The sequence below is a fragment of the Musa acuminata genome, chromosome BXJ3-6 (genome assembly GCF_036884655.1).
Source record: "Musa acuminata AAA Group cultivar baxijiao chromosome BXJ3-6, Cavendish_Baxijiao_AAA, whole genome shotgun sequence".
Taxonomy (NCBI): Eukaryota; Viridiplantae; Streptophyta; class Magnoliopsida; order Zingiberales; family Musaceae; genus Musa; species Musa acuminata.
The window spans coordinates 29,488,583-29,495,000 of NC_088354.1; positions in this window are offsets into that span (position 1 = coordinate 29,488,583).

The window sequence follows — 6,418 nt, forward strand, 5'->3', positions numbered from 1 at the left end:
GTTGGGAGTGCGATATGAGTTTGCCTCCATCCGCTGTTGGGAGAACACAAACTCATCCCGTAGGATAAAGCCTCTCCATCCGCTGTTGGGGGAGTGCTCCTTCTTTGATATACGCCAATGGGATGATTGATTGAATTTTGATCATGTATACATTTTGAGTTGACTTTTGGGGTTCCTACTCAGCGTTGCTGAATTTTCTTTGTTTTTGATTTTCAGAGCAGCCTCCCTCTAGTACTAAATTGGATTCCAGTGGAGAGCGGACCTTCCTCTACCGCTAGGTAGAGCCAGTTGGATGATTCTTGAAGTTAACATCACTATGTTTACTTTTCTATTTATGATTCGATGAATAAATGGATTGTAATAAATGAATTATAATAAATGTTTATGAATGATGAATAAAGTGATGTTTATCTATTTGGCCTAAATATGTGGGAAGATATAAAAAAAAAAATCCAGGTTGTGACATCTTTTATGGTATCAGAGCATGGTCTAGGGCCTGTAGGTGTATTAGGTCTCTTGATTGATTCTAACCGATGATTGTCTTTAACTTATTATAGGAGTAATGGAGCCAATTCTAGAGATTAGTGGTCCTATCACTCGGGGTGCTCATGGTCGCAATGCTATTGGTCTACGCACTCGGAGAGGTTTTCAAACAAATAATATCTTGGAAGTTCCACGCATCGTAGAGCAAACCCAGTCCTCCTGTACACCTATCACTAATTATGGACCAGCTTCTCCGACTTCGCAGAATGCCCCTCATGCCCCAACACCCGCCAATGCTCAAGATGACATACACGAAGTCCTCAATACTATTAGAGGATACTTTGAGCGTTAGGAGGAACGATATGAAATTTCACGGGGTAGGAATAATACTTTATATCACTTTAAGAGATTGAGACTACCAATTGTTTAGGGCAAGCCAGATCCAATCTTTGCTGAACGTTGGATTCGTCAAGTGGAAAAGACATTCGAAGCTATCGAATGTAGGGAAAATCAAAAAGTGCCTTTCGCTTCTTTCATTTTGGAAGGGACGAACAGACACTTGGTGGACCTCAAAAAGGAGGATGTTAGAGGTGGGAGGTAATGTGGTAACTTGGGAGCAGTTTAAAGATGCATTTTATGAGCAGTTCTTTCCTGATTCAGTTTGCTTTGAGAAACAACAAGAGTTCCTTAGCATCCACTAAGGAAATAGAACTATAATGGAATATGATCATCATTTCACTGAGTTGGCTCAGTTCTCTCCACATATTACTTTTAATGAAAGTCAAAGAGCCCGTCATTTTGAGAGGGGACTTCGATCATCAATTAGAAAGTCTGTTGCAGTACTGATTTTACCAACATATGCTGAAGTGTTAAATCGAGCTTTGGTGGTAGAGAAATTGGATAATGAATTACAACAAGCAAAGGATCGAAAGCGACCTTTTAGTGCTACACTACGTATGGGGGATCACATTCTGGACCATCAAAGAAAGGAAAAGGTAAACAGTTTGGGCATCAACAAGCAGGAGCTCCTAGCAATCAAGTTGTTATAAGATGTTATTTCTGTGGGAAGACAGATCATGTTTCCACCTCATGCCCCATGGGACAACGCGTATGTTTTTATTGTCAACAACCAGGGCACATGTCAAAGGATTACCCACGGAATCAACATCAATGCCGAGCTCCACCCCAAACAACTGGACAACAACAGCTACGACCCAGAGAGGAAGGACAAACAAGAGTCTACACACTGACTCATCAAGATGCTAAAGCCTCGGGATCTATTATTAAAGGTATCATCACACTCTGTGGTATGCTAACATCTGTGCTTATTGATTCTGGTTCTACACATTCTTTTATATCATCCTATTTTGCTATGAAATTGCATAAGAATCGTGAGACAATGAATAATGCATTAATGGTAGTAACACCAGTTGGAAACTCTTTGATAGTTGATCAGATATATAGAAACCGTGTTATTACTATTGAAAGTCACGATTTGCTAGTAGATCTTATTCTACTAGAATTTCAAGATTTCGATGCTATCTTGGGTATGGACTGGCTTTCAGCATACCATGCAAGTGTCGATTGTTTTCGGAAGACTGTTACTTTCTCACCTCTAGATCAACCACATTTCAAGTTCATTGGGATTCAAGAAAAGTTTCCTTCTAGTATTTCAGCCTTGAGTGCTACCCAACTATTACTGAAGGGATGTCCGGGATACTTGGCCTTTATTTCTGGAGAAGAATCTAAGAAGCTAGTATTAAAGGACATCCCTATTGTACGGGATTTTCCAGATGTTTTTCCTGAAGATCTACTTGCACTGCCACCAAATAGACAGATTGAATTTATAATTGATCTTCTACTTGGTACTGCATATATTTCTAAACCTCCATATAGAATGACACCAATTGAGTTGGAGGAGTTAAAGAAACAGATCCAAGAGCTTTTGGACAAGGGTTTTATTCGACCTAGTGTATCACCTTGGGGTGCCCTTGTCCTATTTGTGAAGAAGAAAGATGGATCTATGCGACTATGCATCGATTATAGACAACTCAACCAAGTGACCATAAAGAATAAATATCCTCTTCCCCGAATAGATGACATGTTTGATCAACTTCAAGGTACTCAAGTATACTCAAAGATTGATTTGAGATCCGGGTATCATCAACTGAAGATAAGGGAAGGAGACATATAGAAAACTGCCTTTAGAACAAGATATGATCATTATGAATTCTTAGTAATGCTTTTTGGACTCACAAATGCACCAACTGCCTTCATGGACCTCATGAATAGGGTATTCCACTCTTATCTTAATAAATTTGTAATTGTGTTCATTGACGATATCCTGATCTACTCCAAAAGCATAGTAGAGCATGAACACCATCTTAAGACAGTTCTGGAAGTCTTAAGGCAAGAGAAACTATATGCCAAGTTAAGCAAGTGCAACTTCTGGCTCAATGAAATTATGTTTCTCGGTCATGTAATTTCGAGCGCTGGTATATCTGTTGACCCTCACAAGATTGAAGTTGTGATAAAATGGAAGCAGCCTTCTAATGTTTTAGAGATTAGAAGCTTCTTGGGTTTGGCTGGATACTATAGAAGATTCGTAGAAGGCTTTTCAAAAATAGCAGCACCATTGACCAAGTTGACACAAAAGAACATAAAATTCATGTGGGATGATAAATGTCAATAAAGTTTTCAAGAATTAAAAAAGAAATTAACCAGTGCTCCTATCTTGGTGATTCCTTCAGGGGGAGAAGGTTTTGTAGTGTATAGTGATGCCTCACTACAAGGGTAGTTGCTTATGTATCGAGGCAATTAAAGCCTCATGAAAAGAACTATCCTACTCATGACTTCAAGCTAGCAGCTATCATTTTTGCACTGAAAATTTGGAGGCATTATCTCTATGGACAAACTTTTGAAATCTTCACAGATCATAAGAGTCTCAAATATATTTTCACACAGAAAGATTTAAATATGAGACAAAGAAGGTGGTTGGACTTTCTAAAGGATTATGATTTTAATATCAACTACCATTTTGGGAAAGCTAATGTAGTTGCTGATGTCTTAAGCAGAAATACCTACAGTCTTGTAGCCTATATGAATATTCAAAGGAATTCTATGATGATAGAGTTAGCAGACTTAAAACTTAAAATTTTATCGGAGACAAATAAAGGTTTTCTTGTGTGTTTGATGACACAATCATTTTTAGTGAAAAATGTTAAAGAATGTCAGAAGGAAGATACATATCTTCAAATGATAGTTAAGGAAATAGCTCAAGGTTCTAGACCTGAATTCCTCCAAGCCGAAGATGGTTCTATTACATTCCACAATCGGCTGTGTTCCCGAAAGCCATCCAGTAAAGATTCAATTATTAGAGGAGGCACATAGATCAAAATTTAATATCCATCCCGGGACTACTAAGATGTATCGAGATTTACGCCAAAACTATTGGTGGCGTGGTATGAAGAGAGATATAGCAGAGTTTGTTTCTAAATGTCTGATATGTCAACAGGTGAAGATAGAACATCGAGTACCTACAGGAAAGTTACAAAGGATTTCGATTCCTGAATGGAAGTGGGAGCAAGTCACTATGGATTTTGTGACAAGATTACCCAAGACTGTGAAAGGATATGATGGAATTTGGGTAATAGTAGACAGACTTACTAAATCTGCTCACTTCCTTCCTATTAACAAGAAGTATTCATTGGATAAACTAGCAATCTTATATATTAAGAAAATTATTCGATATCATGGGGTGCCAGTTAGCATTATCTCAGATAGAGATCCAAGATTCACCTCCAAATTTTGGGGAAGTCTACAAAAATCTTTGGGCATGCAATTAAAGTTTAGTACAACCTTTCACCCCAAACTGATGGTCAATCTGAAAGGACAATACAAACTCTTGAAGATCTCTTAAGAGCATATGCTTTGGACTTTGGTGGGAGTTGGGATATGCACTTATATCTAATTGAGTTTTCTTATAATAATAGTTACCACTCTAGCATACAGATAGCTCCATTTGAAGCTCTTTATGGAAGAAAGTGCAGATCACTTGTATATTGGGATGAGGTAGAAGAACGGAAGCTTTTGGGGCATCAATTAATTCAAAAAGATGCTGATAATATTCAAATTATACGTCAAAGATTATTAACAGCTCAAAGTCGTCAGAAAAGCTATGCAGATCGAAGGCGAAGAGATCTAGAGTTCGAAGTTGCTGAGCACGTTTTCTTAAAAGTGTCTCCAACTAAGGGAGTTATGAGGTTTGGTCAAAGGGGGAAGTTAGCCCCAAGATTTATTGGCCCATTTGAGATCTTACAAAAGGTTGGGCCTGTGGCATACAGACTGGCATTGCCCCCGGCTTTGGCTAGCATCCATGATGTATTCCACGTGTCAATGCTTCGAAGATATATCAGGGATCCATCACATGCCATATCTTACCAACCTCTACAACTACGAGATGATGCCACTTTTAGAGAACAACAAACCCAGATCTTGGAAAGGAAAGAACATGTTCTAAGGAATAAAATTATACCTTTGGTAAAGATTTATTGGCAACACCATTCAGACTAAGAGGCAACTTGGGAAAGAGAAAAAGATATCCGAGAGCAGTATCCTCATCTATTCTATTAAGTTAAGCTAAATTTGGGGACCAAATTTCCTATAGGAGGGGAGAAATGTAATCACATAGAATATTTAAGTTAGGAATTGATTTTATTTCCTTACTTGTTATTATAATTTAAGGAAATCTTAATCTACTTCCTTGTTTGTTGATATGAATTAAGAAAATAACTATTAAGTATTCCAAATATGATGATATCATATTTGTTAGTATATTAAATGGAAATAATTTATATTAAATAAATACGAAAATTAAAATGAATTTCCCTTAATAGAGGCTCACCTCCTCCTATTTAAAGGGAGGGATTTCTCTCATTCGTTCCGCACCTAGTCGAGCCTGGCAACAGGAGGAACGAGGAGTTACACCTTATTGACAAGAGGTAGGTTTCCCTACCTTTCTTAAATTTAAAAGTTTTAGCTTTTATTTTGATTATTTAAATGCTGAAAGTTTTATAGTTTGAAAAATATGTATCAATTCTTTAAATGTCAAAATTTTTGCATTAAAGTAATTAGTTAAAGTTTTCATAATATTCTTTGACCCATTATTAAGGTTTTTATTGTAGAGTTAAATATATTAAAAATATATTTATTTTATATGATATTTCTTGTATTACAATTTATCTTCAATCTTATCTGAATTAAAATCTTGTTAGATTTGAATATGTTATCTAAAATCCTTTTTGATATTATTTGATCTGAAATTTAAAATATATTACTCTGAATGATTTAAAATATGACTAGAATATATTAAAATTTTATATGTGTTGAAAACATGATTTTTATTTGAATTTAAAAGGCTATTTCCTTGTATTAAAACTTATCTCGGAGTCCCTCTTTTAATGTCTTATGATTTCTAGTCAAATTTAGAAAGTTATTTCCTTGTATAAAGCTTTTCTCCTCATCTATCTTTTAAGGCATTATTATGTTTTTATTTATATTGTTAATGGGTATATGCTATGATATGAAATTAGATATTAATTAGAATGAAATTGCTCACAGGCCAGGCCCAACCCACGGGTCAGGCCTTGGCCCGTAGGCTATCCCAGCCCAACCATTATGGGCGGTCACATGCGACGCGCATGACTAGTCCATGGGCCAGGGCTGGGCCAGTTTTGTGTAATGCATGCTTAATAATGTATAATGCACATGGCCGATAGATGGACTGACTCAATCTATCCCAATATTATTGTTGAACTTGAGCCCAAATATTGATTGAACTAAACTAGACTTGATTAATCTAGATCAATTCAGGGTGATTCCGAATTGATTGACTTATTCAAGTTAGTTTAACCTAAATTGAACTTAATCTTGTCTA